Here is a 16,090-nt window from a genome sequence, read left to right on the forward strand (position 1 = left end):
TTAAAGCCGTCCTCGCTCGCCTAAAAACATTTCTGTGGTACTTCCCGATTCACGATGTGGACATGTGTCGCTAAGCACCTCAATTAGCCACTAATTAAACGGCCCTCTGAAGAGGCGTTGGTGGCAGGGAGAAGAAGTGGGTCAATCAAAAGGCATCGCTCCTCCTGGCCCGGCCTCCACGTGCTCCATGCACCAGCGCTCAGAGAGGCTCTGAGAGGGAGAGAGAGAGATGGATAGAGATAGATGGATAGAGAGAGATGGATAGAGAGAGAGGAGAGAGAGAGAGTGAGAGAGATGGATAGAGAGATAGAGAGAGAGAGAGAGAGAGAGAGAGAGAGAGAGAGAGAGAGAGAGAAGAGAGAGAGAGAGAGAGAGAGAGAGAGAGAGAGAGAGAAAGAGAAGAGAGAGAGAGAGAGAGAGAGAAGAGAGAGAGAGAGAGAGAGAGAGAGAGAGAGAGAGAGAGAGAGGAGAGAGAGAGAGAGAGAGAGAGAGAGACAGCCCCCGCCAGTGGAGCCCCAGGTGTCCTTCAGGAGGGTTCTGGAGAAGCTACAAGTTAGCCCAATTAGAGAATATTACATGAGTGATGTCTTCTGACCTTAGGATTCACTCTCTCTACCTCCCCACCTACATAACTACAGCATTGCCGCTGGCATCGCCAGAACACATAAATAAAGTACTTATTAGTTACTAGGGGTGACCACAATGATTCGATTAGATTACGATTCTTCAGGCAACTATTCAATGCATCATGAAATATCTTCATTTGACCACGATTCGATTCGATGCAATGCGATACCTTTTCGATCAGTTAATTCCCCCAAAAGAATATATACACAAATGTGGCTGGGGGAACAGATTCACTCAGCATGACTGGACTATAGGTCAATAAAAAATCAACATAAAAAAAATATATATATATATATATATATATTATATAATCTTTTTTTTTTTAATAATCTATTCTTCATTTTTCAAATCGATGGATCGATGCATTGTTACACCCCTATTATGCCCCTTTTCCACTGCATAGTAATAATAATAATAATAATAATAAATCAAATTTATATAGCGCCTTTCATAGAACCCAAGGTCGCTTTACAATCAGGACAAAAAATAGGGCAAGGAAAGTAGGGGGGGAGGGGGAAGAGGGGATGAGGGAAAGTAGGGGATAATGGACCTAATTTAATCTAAAACGAACTGACCATACTCTACTCTACTCGCTTTAGGTACCTGGTACTTCGTTCCTTTTCCACTGCAGGTACTAAGTACTCCGTTTGTCTCCGTGTGGGGAGGCGGGGCCGCTGGTGTACAGCATGAGAGCTCCAGCATAGCTATGTCCGTGAGGGCTTGTAGCAAGCCAGAGTAAAACACAGTTTTCAATCAATAACAACATTAACCAGACTCCTATTCTGCTAACGCTAACGTTACCTCTCATTGTGTCTAAGCTTTAACGTTACGGCTCTCGTGTCTATCTGCTAACGTTAACGTTAGCATTAGCATTAGGCTAACAACAAGCTTTAACGGTACCTCTCACGTCTATCTGCTAACGTTAGCATTAGGTAATAACCGGTTTAAAATGAATGGTGATTACCTCACGTTGTGTCTATTCTACTAGCATTAACGTTACTAGTACAAACAATCAATAGCGAGTTATACTGATCACGCTATGTACGCTAGCCATGCTAAAACGCTAGCACATTAGCTAACAACAAGCTTAAGAAATCAGCGATCTTTTTGGGAGACTAAACTCTTCGCTCTGTGGCAAATTGTGTTGATGTCGGTTTTGTTTCATCAATAAATTAGGCAGAATACACAGTGACTGTATCCTTTTTTGTTTATTGCACTTGTTCCTGCTGCAAACAAATAATTAATCCTAAGCGAGCCATTAAAGATGGCGGCTTTCTGTTTTTGTGAAGACGCTCCAACGAGTGACACGTCTCTCTTCTGACCAATCAGTGGTCTGCAGTGTTTCACGTGACTTTTCTGGTACCAGTTCTACTCGCTTGGAACCTCCACAGAGCAGGGACTAAAAAAGTACCCAAAAAGTACCCAAAAAGTACCTGGTACCAGGTACTTTGGTAATAGAAAACCGAAAATGCAGAGTAGAGTAGAGTAGAGTTGAGTAGGTACCATGCAGTGGAAAAGGGGCATAATTACTAACCACTTTGACAGTGGCTCAGGAGGTGGAGCTGTCGTCTGGTAATCTGAAGGTTTTCCTTGTTCGACTCCCGCTCCTCCCATAAACCCTTTCACACCACTAGATGTCATACTATAGAGCACCAGCATGTCATTTATTCATGTGCATTCCACATGGGCAAATGGGAAGTAGGGAGGGGATACATCCCTGCAACATGTAAACAACTACATTCATTTTGGACAAGCAAATGATTAAAAAGTGCATTAATCAAACATTTGGAATACTTTTATTCTGCACCTTTCTAAAAGCTCTGTGAATGTGTGTGTTTTTTTTATATATATATATTTTTGTAATGATTACTCTACAGACAGATTCTATTTATAGCACCTTTAATTTTTTTCTGAAAACATCAATATAATACGTAAATAATTTATATTAATTATTAATTAATTATATTAATTAATATAATACAAAATTACTTATGGCTATACCTTAACATACACAATGTACCTTTTTTCCTTACATATTTTAAGTGAGATCGGGATGAATAGACAGTACAGGAATTTTGACCTAAATCACGTGTAACAACAATCTTGTCAGATGTGGGGTGGGGTCTGCAACAATCTGGGAGGGTGTAAGTTTCAAGTTTCTTTATTAGTTGTCATACAAAAATACAGAATACTTTTATATGAAATGCGTTTTTCTGTTTTGCTCCTGAGAGTGTGCTAGATAAAAAATAGATAAAGTATAAAATAGAAAGTCAAAAGTACGTAAACAAGTGTAAACAAAAGTGTTCAATATACATACTGTGAGGATTGGTTCATTCCCCGCCACACGCTTCTTGGGTTGCTGTGATGATTGGTCCGTTGCCTAACGCACACTTCTAGGTCAAGTATCAATTACCACCACGCACCTGATGTGTGTTCTAATCAGCACCCCAGAGGGCTATATATACCTGGACCTTCTTTCTATCGAGGTCGGGTCGTTTTGGAATACAACTGCTTTTGCCTGCTTTTTCCCCGTTGCTGTGCCTCGTCTTCTTTCCCTCCATTACTTTCTGTGGAGATCCGCTGATGAGAACCTTGTTCCCCGTTTGGAGCTGCGCCTCGTTTACCCGCTTTACGCGTTTGCGCTTGGGTGAGTTGGAACCAAACCCCTCTGGATTATTATGTCTGTGTGTGTGACGAACACCGAAGATTATCATTTTTGCTTGCACTGGACTCAGTTGAAGTGTGTGTTTTGAAGAGACACTGAAGATATCATTTCTGTTTGCACTAAACTCAGCTAACTTGTGTGTTGTGGAGAACACTGAAGATTGTTACTGTTCATTGGTTCTGGACACAGCTAAGGGAGGAGGGAACCACACTGCCTCTGTGTTTCGTTGGACTGTTATTGATATCTCTCTCTCTCTCCGTTTTCCACCTCGAGTTAAAGCTGGGAGTATCTGCAGAGCCGCTACAACGTCAAATACCGATTCCCCACTGCTATCACCAGGAGGATCTGCAGAGCCGCAGAGAACTCTGCCGATGGCAGTCTCCCTTGTTGTTTCATAATTGTTACTTTACCCCTTTGTGACTCTGTAAATAAATACGCCCTAGTATTTGGCTAACTCTGAACTTCCTGTCTGTGCCGTGCGATTGAGGTCGGTTCAAACCCTAACATTACGATCCGACCATGACGACCTCAGCCGACACAGACAGGGTCAGGGCAGCGTTGGCGGTCCAGATCGAGTTGGTCAACGACCACACCCAACAGTTGGGTGCGGCTGCGGCTGCTTTACAGGACCTCCGGGCCGAGGTCCAGCTTATTCTGGATGCCATTGACACTCTGGCCACCCAGCAGACTACCCAGGGGTATCAGCAGGCTGTTGTTCTGCACCAGCGTCAGGCTCTCAGTACAGCATTAAACACTCTGCTTTTAACCCCACCTGTCCCAGGAGTCTCAGCCAGCTCACCACCCGCGGCAGACCTCGCACCTCGGGAGCCCTGTCTCTCCGAACCACGTCTGTTCGAGGGTAACTTCGAGGATTGTGCCACATTCATCATGCAGTGTGAGTTGGTCTTCCTTCATCAACCCAGCCGTTTTTCGTCAGAGGGATCCCGAGTAGCCTACATGACTAACCTGCTCACGGGCCGAGCAGCACAGTGGGTTACTGCCTCCTGGGCAATGGGGGCTGATTTCTGTTTTTCCTACCCAGACTTCGTGGCAGAGCTCCGCAGGGTTTTCCACCACCCAGCCCGTGGCCAGGACCCAGGAGCTCGGTTGGGCACCTTCCGGCAGGACAGTGGCAGTGTCAGAGACTACGCGCTGGAGTTCAGACTGGCCGCAACGGAGAGCGGTTGGAACGATCAAGCGCTTCGTCTTACCTTCCTGAGGGGGCTCAACGACGCAGTAAGGGACCAGCTCCCGACCCAAGAGGAGCCCGATTCTCTCGAGGGCCTGATCAGCCTCGCTATCCGCATCGACGGACGCCTCCGGGAGAGAAGGCGTGAGCGAGCACGACAGGGACCCCCAGACGTACCCCCCGAGTACCACAACCTCGAGGAGGTTTTCAGTAAGTCCCGGGCTCAGGCCCTTCCGCCTCACCGGCCTTACGACTGTGCCATCGAGTCAGACTGCCCATATAACCCAGACAGACCCAGCCACCAGTCCCCAAAAATTAACACCAGAATGCTAGTTCTTAAGGCGAGACAGCACCCCCGAAATTGCCTTTTTGCTTTTTTTCGACGATATTGAGATTTTGTTATATTTTGCTTCCTAAACATGTCTTCTATGAAACTAGTGACAATAAAATGTCAATAACACACATTTAGTTGTTTATTTGACTTCATTTTGCCTGATTGCATCCATAAATGTGCACATATTTAACACTTTGAATGCCCAACCCGAGTTTTCTCGGGTTTACCCCCCGCGGGTTGAATGCCCATAACGAGAATATTCGTTTTTTCTCGTTTTTTTTTTTATTAGCGATCTGAATTCATATTTCATCAACCGAGTCTACCGTTGGTAAATCAGCCACCCCAGGCGCTCAGATGTGAAAAAAGCGGCCCCTATCGTCTCCCAGATGGTAATTCACCCTTTTGGATTGGACTCGATGAAAATGCATGGGAAAAAAAAACCCGGACTCCACATTTGACTTCTCACGCATGTAACCGGGGCCGATCAGCTTCATGTTGGACCCTCATCACAACGCGTATACGCTGTTTTACAGTATACGCGTGGGATTAATAAAAGGATCGATTTTTGGAATGGTCGATCAGGAATTGGAATAATCCATTTGGATACCATCTGATCTGGCCCCGTTCCCCGTACCTGGCTAACTGAGTTAGCCGGATAATTTCCAGTATAGCCTGACTTAAGCCGGACCTTTCTGTTCCCCGACGCTCGATTGTCTAAATCTCCATGACAACAGATCAAAAAATTTGAGCCTGGTCGAGAGCAGGGTTAACTTCAGTTAGCCGGATGAACCATGGCCACGGCCCGCAAAGAAATGACAGCTCGCTTCCTGAAATGATTCTCACAGTCTAGAGATCCCATTTATACCATTCTGAATTATGTTTCTGTGCTTCGTTTTCCTAGAGGGGGCTTTTGAAATGTATAATAATAGAACTAAATGCTGATAATAAATCATATTCAGCCTATAGATTTACTTTGTCCTAAATAAAATAATGCACGTCATATACGGCGCTCGGAGTGCGATACACGCTGCAGGCGCATTGCAAATGTGAATCCCGCGGGGATATTTTTAATGAATGAAACCTATCGGCCGTTTGGCTCTGATTAGTTTCATATATTCTCCGCTGTAGATTTGCTTAACGGAGCGCCCGGATTGTGTTTCATTCAAGCATAAAATTGAAGTGTCTATGCGTGGATTGTGGTTTTTGTGGATTATGAATTACGAGGACTCTGAGGATTGTTGAATTGTATCATCACTCACACGTTATTGTGATATTGTAACTGGGATTAAAATGTCTGATGAGATGCAATGTTTGACGGATTTGAGAAGAGACGGCCCGAGTTCGAAACCCCGCGTTTCCAATATAATTTTTTTGGAATATAATATTAATGATTATACGCAAAAGTAGCCTGGTTTTAAGTTAAAATATTATAAATCTACATGCATTGAGGATGTCATTCTTTATATAGCTCTCAACGTGCACCAAATTGAATTATTCCTACATTGCAAAAAGAAGAAAAAGACTAGAAGAAGTGGGATTCGAACCCCGGTCGTCTGTGTGAAAGTCAAAAGCACAAACCGTCACACCACAGTGTAGATAAGTAAAACATCCACCATACATCAATCAATGGGTAAGAGAGCCGTATCCTTATTCTGTATAACAGTGGAACTAATTATTTTCGCTAGCAAGATCTCATTTGATTATCCATTCCATAAACCTACTGCCAGCAGGCACGTTTAAAGAAATATAATCTGATTGATTGGGGTAATGAGGGACTTAAAATTAGCCTATAGATTATGCATTTAACTTGTCTGCGAGGCTATTGAGCCGTACTGCAATCTGTTAATAAAGTTTTAAATCAATTAATCAATCAATGCCGTTAGAAAATCAGGATTTCTGCTATCGATACGTGCTGGCTTTTCAACTGAAGCGGCCGCGCGCACTTATCCTGGGTCTCAAGTCTGGTTCGAGTTAACGAGACTGAATCCACCTTCGAGGAACAGGAAAATCCCAGCTTCAAACATCGGGTTAATTGAATCTGGATAATGGGACTCTTGATCGACTTAGTTGAACCAGGTACGGGGAATAGGGCCCAGGTAAGGAATCTATTTGACCAGTATTAGGATAATCAGACCTTTTTTCACAGAGATATAAGCTTTCCCCCTATATGTGATATGGCTGTTTTGACTGTGCGAGTGATCAGGAAATAAGATAATCGATTTACAGCTTGCGGCACCAGCGTGCATACGTACACATATACTATCGATAATCTAGCGTTTATTTGAAAACGATTCATAAATAGGCCGAACAATGACAACGTTCTAGAATATTACAGTACATTATTTTTTTTCTTCTTGAAAACGAGGGCTTTTCAAAATGCTATAAAACGGAAATTAACCGATAAAAAAACAAAATCCGCTTCGACAATGTTGACTGGAAATGGGTCATTGATAATGCGACGGGCAGATTAGACACATTACAGCCATAATTTAAAACATAGATTAGGCGATATTAACGTTAACATTGAAGCGGATGGTGGGCATTCAAGCACTAAATGTGCGCCCCCTGCTGGGCATTCAAAGTGTTAATGGGGAAGTGCCTCATTTGCATATATAAACATACAATTCAGGAAACTTGCAATATATTTTGTCTTAGTTTATATGTACATAACAAACTGGGAAAGTTTCATAGTGATATCTATTCAATAATTGTTTTGCCTATTAGAGGGGACTACACTTACTACACTGTTACTACACTGTTTGTAGCCTGTGTGTAGTTCTGTTCACTTCAATAACATCATTATTATTATTCAGTTATCAGGCATGTGTTTAGGTTGTCTATTACAAATGGTTTGATTGGGTGTTGTGTTTGTAAATAGCTGTTTCAAAAAAAAGTATGGCATTTTACAATACAAAACGTTGAGGTTGTTTTCTGAAAAACCAGTTTTTATGCATTTTACTTACACACAAAGAGTTGGAACTCCATTTCCCTAGTACCTACACACACCAAACTTTCCACATTTCTTCCCATCCATATTATGCTTCTTTATATAGAAAGTTTTGTTGATATATATCATTCATAGCCAGGTTTATAGTATATTTTATACCAAAACTAGGCGAAAATCGTTTTTTTTTATGACAGTAGACAGTATTTCCTGATGTATGGGATGATAAGAGGACATAGCCACAAAGTATTTCTATACAAAGTTTTGTTTTGAATGTATCAACAAAATTATACCAAGTTTTTGAATCTGGCATTATCCATTTTGGTGATGCGAGTCTTGGCGATACATGCAAATATGTGCATATTTAATGGTGGAAGTGCCTAATTTGCATATATGAACAGAAAATTCAGAAAACTTGTAATATATTTGTTCTTAGTTTATATGTACATAACAAACTGGGAAAGTTTCATAGTGATATCTATTCAAGTATTTTTTTTTCCCTATTAGGGTTCCCCCCTTAAGTGGCACACAAGCAGCACACAAGCAGCAGAAGAGATCTGAATTTGCAGTGCTGCATCTGTACACCTCTATGTACAAGAGGTGTACATAGAGAATCAAAAGTACACCACTGATTACCATTACCGCAGCTAACGTTACATAAGTTACATAAATAACAGGTTGAAAAAACCCTCAGCTCGGAACTAGGCAAAATCTGCATATGGCTCGCTGATAACAAACTATCATTACACATGGGCAAAACAGAGTCCATTCTCTTCGGTTCAAATAACAAACTCAGCAAGACCGACAGCTTCTCAGTTACAGTGGGTGACAATATTGTCACAAAGAAAGAAGAAATTACCTACCTGGGTTCCATCCTAGAGGCAAATCTTTCCTGTGACAAAATGGCATCCAATGTAATAAAAAAAGTCAACCAACGAACTCGATTCTTGTATCGGATCTCCTCACTGGTAAACAAGAATACCCTGAAGACTCTGGCAGGAGCACTCATTCAAGGGTACTACGACTATGCGTGCACCTCATGGTACCAAAGCACCTCAAAGGCGCTAAAAACAAAATTACAAACATCTCAAAACAAACTGGTCAGACTACAGCTTGACCTTACTCCTAGAACCCACCTCACCCCTGCCCACTTTGACAACCTAGGATGGCTTAGAGTAGACGACAGAGTACAGCAACTTGCAATGGGCCTGGTCTACAAGATACACTACACGACCAAGGTACCCATGTACATGTCAAAATACTTCCCAAAGGTCAGTGAATACCACGATCACAACACCAGAGGGAGCTCCACAAATCATGTTAAACCCAGATTCGGCTCAAACAAGGGACTAAACACGTTTAGCAATTATGCCACATCAATGTGGAACGCCCTACCCAAAGCTGTAAAGGAATGTGAATCACTACCCACTTTCAAAAACACTCTCAAAGAACACCTACGGGAGACTGCATTTCGAAACTGGCCCCTGTAAATGCCCTAACCCAACCCCCTCCAATGTACAGTAAATTACCATGTATGCTCTTGTCAATATTCCAATGTACAGTTTTGCTTGTACAGTTGTACAGTGTCCGACACCCACCCACCCCTCCTGGGTTGTTCAAACAAAGGATATGTTAGACATGTCTTTACTTCTACTCAATACAATAAAACACATTTATAATCACCACCTTCTCTTCATTTATCTCTTCTCTCTTTATGTTAGCTAGCGGTTAGCTCACGTTGCTGATTGATTGATTGATTGAAAACTTTATTAACAGATTGCAGAATGGGTACAATACAGTACAGCTCAATACACACAATTTTTAAGGGGATGCAGACCAGAGAAAGACTTTCGTCTTGTTTACATCAGGGTCCCCCACACTAGCTGCTAGTAACATCAACCAGTGTTTGACTAGCTAGCTACCTGGTAGATCGAAGCCCATTATAGAATAATAGAAGATAATATGATAGAAGAAGCCCATCTCCTACAAGTCAAGTCAAGTCAAGTCAAGAGTTTTATTTGTCACGGCATACAAGTATACAGTGAAATGCGGGGGGTCTTGCCTGCAACAATTGTGCATAATACAATAATAATAATATAATAAGAATCCAATAGAACAACATTGTGCAATAATACAAGTAATCAAAGTAGGGCATATCGGTATATGTACATGAGTTTTTACAGAGAATGGTAAGACATGCTAGGTCCTGTGATAGTGCAATACACTGTTAGCTACGGATGAGGCACCGGGTCTTTAGTGTATGTACACTGCTATATAATGCTATATTATACAATCTCAAGTTATACTATACTATTTTTAAAGTGACCTTTCCTTTTGTAAAGTGACCATAAGTGTGAGCGTGTGCAGCACTGTAAATAACCTGCACACTGTGTGTGTGTGTGTGTGTGTGTGTGTGTGTGTGTGTGTGTGTGTGTGTGTGTGTGTGTGTGTGTGTGTGTGTGTGTGTGTGTGTGTGTGTGTGTGTGTGTGTGTGTGTGTGTGTGTGTGTGTGTGTGTGTGTGTGTGTGTGTGTGTGCGTGCGTGCGTGCGTGCGTGTGTGTGTGTGTGTGTGTGTGTGTGTGTGTGTGTCTAGCCAGCCAGTCAGGTAGAACATGGCAGAACAAAGGCATCAGAGCCTTTTTCAGTACACCAAAACGCAAAGTAATAACCCTATCTCAAAGACTTAGACTACAGAGGTTGAAAAATGTTCATACGAAAGAGGTGAAATGCTAAAAATCATAATGATGTCATTAGGCAGAGCAGGCAATAAATGGTACACAGACACTGACAGCAGAGCTGGGGACAGATACAGTAGGCAAGGAACAGAGAGGGAGTCTCAGGTAAGTTTGTTGAGTTTTTGTTTGGCAACATTATGAAATGTTCTTTATTTTTTAGACATGTTTTATTTAACCTTTATTTTCCCAGGCAAGCAATTAAGAATAAATGCTTAACATTTATTTGAACATAATTGGACAATGCTATGGATTGTTGCCACTCTCAAACTTAAACTGGTGACTGAACCACGATTTGTTTAAACAGTCAACATAACATATCAAAGTGCTTGACTTAAACATAACATATATCAAAGTGCTTGACTTAAACTTAAAAGTCTCTTCTAACGTACAAAATAACTCTGTTACACAATATACATTTAACATATTACAACGTAGGCTATGTGTTACAGCACTACTTTTGGTGTGTCCCCCAGGAATTGCTCTTGAGAAAATGTAATGTAATTGTCCCCCCCAAAGTTGATATCAGATTTTCGCCCCTGAAATGACTACGCACAGCCCTCCAGCTGTTGCTGTTCATATCTCGGTCATAGACATGTCGTACAAACAAGGTTAGTCGGAAATTTCCAAAATGAGCTTCTCCTCCATCGATCGATTGGTTTGTTTTGCTTTCAATTTCTCTTCAGATACGTCCGATTTGTAATCCCTCGCCTCGGTTGATTTGATTGGTCCGTCAACAAGAAGGTGACATCAGTGCGCTCTGTGCACTAAAGTTGACACTTTTTTGACCTGAAAAAGTGCTGCTTCAAAAACATGAATCGCGTAGTTTGGAGGATTTTGATTTGATTTGATTTTATTAGGGATCCTAGCTGGTGCGATAGCAACCAGCTAATCTTCCTGGGGTCCACACACAAAAAAACACACAAAAACAATCACTATTGCAAAAAACTAAATTATTAAAAGTCAGTACACACAATGCATAATGAACCTACTGCAACAATTAATATAGCTAAAATTACATTAGTGTAAAACAAAAAAATTCTTTACAGTGTTAAAAACCATTTAAAAACAATTTAAGATTCTTTTTAAAAGTGAATCTACTGTAGAACTGGCGCTGCACTGATGGCTGCCTTTCTGATCGCTCCGTCGAGACTGTGCTTTCTTTTGTTAATTTTTATAGTATTAGGAGTTTTATTTGCACCAACTGTTGGTGCATTATATGTGTATGACCGTCAGTCAATCATTGACATTGAATTAAGGAAAACTTACCGATTGGATTGCTCTCTGGATCGGATCGCTGAACAGCAGAAATGGCCCGCCGAGATCCTTTGTTATGGCCATGGCCAAGACCAGGAGAAGCCGCCGCGAAGACGTGGAAAGAGAGCCGGGGTCCGAAACAGACTGAGGTCCAAACGACACAGAACCACATTGCCCAGCATATTGTTGGCCAATGTGCAATCGATAGGAAATAAACTCGACGACATCAGAGCACGGATCCAATTCCAGAGGGACATTCGGGATTGTAACGTCCTCTGTTTCACAGAAACTTGGCTGAGTCCAGATGTCCCGAATCATGCAATAGAACCGGCAGACCACTTCTTCGTTCTCCGCAAGGACCGGACGGCAGAAGAGTCACTAAAGAAGAAAGGAGGCGGCATTGCCTTCATGATAAACAAGGAGTGGTGCGATTTAGGCAACACAAAGGAACTGTCTAACCACTGCTCCCCAGACCTGGAGTTTATCACGATAAAATGTCGACCCTTCTTCCTCCCAAGAGAGTTAACGTCCATCATCCTCATCGGAGTGTACATTCTACCACACGCGAACACTGGGGTCGCACTTTCAAAACTTCACGACGAGGTAAACAAACTCCAGACAGCTAATGTTGACGCTGCCATTTTGGTTCTGGGTGATTTCAACAGCGCGCGTCTTAAAAAGGTGTTGCCGAATTTCTATCAGCATGTGACCTGTCCCACCAGAGGCGAGAACATATTAGACCATGTATACTCGCAATTTAAGAATGGGTACAAGTCACAGGCTCTTAGTCCATTCGGTAAAAGCGATCACGCCGCCATATTTCTTTTGCCAAAGTACAAACAAAGTCTCAAGCGAACGCCGGTGGTCTCGCGAGAGGTTAAGCGTTGGGCCGTGACGTCAGAGGAGTCACTCCAAGCTGCACTTGGATGCACAGACTGGAGTGTATTCCGTGATAACACAGCCAATATTAACGAATACACCGAAACGGTGATTGACTATGTCTGTACTCTGGTAGAAGAAACAATCCCCTCCACCAAAATTAAAATCTACCCAAATCAAAAGCCCTGGGTAGACAAATCCGTCCGTGAGGCTCTGAAAGTGCGCACATCAGCATACAACACCGGGCTGGTGACAGGCAACATGGAAGAACACAAGATGGCAAGATACAACGTCAGGAGAGCAGTAATAGAGGCAAAACGGCGTTACAGGGATAAAGTTGAACTTCAGTTTGAACAGGCTGACTCTAGAGGCATGTGGCAGGGCCTCAGAACAATGACAGACTACAAAGGCATCCCCCTCAAACTGAACAGTGACATCTCCTTAGCAAATGATCTCAATTCCTTCTATGCGAGGTTTGAGGCTGTGAATAACAACACCAGCCTACAAACCACGGCAATGGGGGGGGGGGTCTGCTGATGGAGACTCAGTGTTCAGGGTAACAGAGCATGAGGTGAGACGGATCTTTAAAAAAGTGAATATCAGGAAGGCAGCAGGACCGGACGGCATCCCCGGCCGCGTCCTAAAAGTCTGTGCCGACCAACTGGCCCCGGTATTCACTGACATCTTCAACCTGTCCTTGGAACAGGCTGTCATCCCCACCTGTCTGAAGAAGTCCACCATCATCCCTGTACCCAAAAAATCTACGCCCGCTTGCCTCAACGACTACCGCCCTGTAGCCCTCACCTCCATAGCCATGAAGTGCTTTGAGAAGCTAGTGAAGGGCTACATCTGTTCCTCCCTCCCCATCAACCTGGACCCTCTGCAATTTGCATATCGCCCCAACAGGTCCACGGAGGACGCCATAGCCCATGTGCTGCACACAGCAGCATCACACCTGGACAAGAGGCAGGGGAACTATGTGAGAATGCTGTTCATCGACTACAGCTCAGCATTCAATACCATAGTCCCCTCCAAACTCATAGCCAAGCTCAGGGACCTGGGCTTGAACTATGACCTCTGCCAGTGGGTCTTGGACTTTCTGACGGGCAGACCCCAGGTGGTAAGAGCTGGCAACTGCACCTCCTCATCCATCACGCTCAACATAGGGGCCCCCCAGGGCTGTGTTCTGAGCCCCCTCCTCTACTCCCTGTACACACATGACTGCGTAGCACAGCGGAACAACAACACCATCATCAAATTTGCTGATGACACAGTAGTGGTGGGCCTGATCTCTGCCAACGACGAAAGGGCCTACCTGGAAGAGGTAGAGAACCTGTCACAGTGGTGTCAGGAGAACTGCCTCTCCCTGAACGTCAGCAAAACAAAAGAGATGATTGTGGACTTCAGGAGGTCGGGGGTCAAGGACTACAGCCCCCTCAGCATCGACGGGGCACCGGTTGAGAGAGTGAACAGTTTCAAGTACCTCGGAGCCCACATATACGAGGACTTGACATGGACCACACACATTGACAGTGTTGTGAAGAAGGCACGACAACGCCTCTACTTCCTCAGGCGCCTAAGGAAGTTCCAAGTCAGTCAGAAGATCCTTAGGAACTTCTCAGTGGCGGCCGGTGGGTATTCGCCACTAGGGGCGCTATACCAAACATGCAAAATGCAAACATGTACAGTACAGTACCACGCAACACTCATGGCAAGACGTGAGCGATTCGACTCACGCTCACGGCAATGAATCGGCTCTTATGAACGAGTCGCTCAGCTTTTACTACAACAACACACAACCAGTCAAATAAAGTATAGTCTAGACTCTAATTCACAACTTGAAACACAATATATAAATAGAAAAGTTAGAAACAAAACTCGCCCGTCTACAAACACAGGCAGATCTCTCCCTCTCTCCTTCTCTCTCTCACACACAGCGCGACGCGGAATCGATTCGTTACACAATCAGACCTATTATATACCAAGAATAACTTCAGTATGAGTACAGGGCTGTACACATATTTTGCATATTGTTAAACGAGCCAAGGCTAGCTATTAAACTATCGATATGAATCGAAAATCTGGGACCCTGATGTAAACAAGACAAACGTCTTTCTCTGGTCTGCATCCCCTTAACAATTGTGTGTATTGAGCCGTACTGTATTGTACCCATTCTGCAATCTGTTAATAAAGTTCTCATTCATTAATTCATTCAAACATAGACGATATTGAACAAGCCATAATCCACGTATTTTCAATCCGAGAGCTGCAGTAGTTAAATCAATGAGCCATCGACACAGTCAGTGTGCGGTAACGTTATTATTGCATCCAAGATAGATACACGGCTGGCTAGGCAGTTGGTAGTCATAGTCTTGTGTTATAAAATAAATAAACAATCAGCAATGTCTCGCTTCATGAATGGCCAGCACAGCAGTAGCCTAACAGTACTGGTCTGCTCCTAAAAAAAACTATTTACAAACGTTAACGTTAAGCAGAGAGAGAGAGAGAGAGAGAGAGAGAGAGAGAGAGAGAGAGAGAGAGAGAGAGAGAGAGAGAGAGAGAGAGAGAGAGAGAGAGAGAGAGAGAGAGAGAGAGAGAGAGAGAGAGACTCACTGTTTAGTTGAAACGTCCAGGGCCAAGTTAGCAGTTAGCCAAGTGTTAGCTCAGCTGAGCTCGTTGCCACAACACTCAACAAGTACATTCCTTTGTCCATTTCCGCTCGAACAGACTGCAAACTACCTGGCGTTCTATCGCCATGCTCTAAGACAAACTCTAACCTTAACCAACTTTGAAAGAGTGCCTAAGCTTAACAGTCTAAAGAACTTGCAGTCACGGCACGGCACGCTCTAAGACAAACAGCTGCATGCATCTCACAACAACACAACTATCTCAACCAAGCTAGAAGCTAGAATTGGAACATTAGAACATTAGAAATTGGATTCGGCCAATCAGAGATCGTCTCTGTGAAATTCTGCCATGGAAAAAAATACTGGCGTCGGCCAATCAGAGAGCGTCTCCGCGAAATGCGGCTATGGAAATTAGTTCACGGAAGTTCACGCTGCTGGCTAGACCGCTTCAAATCGCGCTCGGATTCCAACATAATAGTCATATTTCAACGCACAACGCCGTATGCACTGATTGGCTGTGACGGAGACAGCGATCAAACTGTGACGCGCACGCAGAGCGCTATCGCGTATTGCCCCCGAGAAATACGAAAAAATAAAAAAAATTAAAAAAACGTGATGTCACTTCCTGCTCTGGAAAACGATGTTTTTTTTATTTAGATAATAACGTTATATTGTGCATTGGAAATACAAACATACTTAAAATGAGTAAATATTATTAATTTTAAACATGTTTATATTATTTATAGGGCTATAAAACACAAAAACGAAAAAGTTTTATTCTCTTCTTCTCTGATTTAACAGCAGCTGGCCAGCAGGTGGGTCGGCGCCCTAGCGCC

Source organism: Notolepis coatsorum, assembly GCF_963971535.1.
Source record: "Notolepis coatsorum genome assembly, chromosome: 2".
NCBI lineage: Eukaryota > Metazoa > Chordata > Actinopteri > Aulopiformes > Paralepididae > Notolepis > Notolepis coatsorum.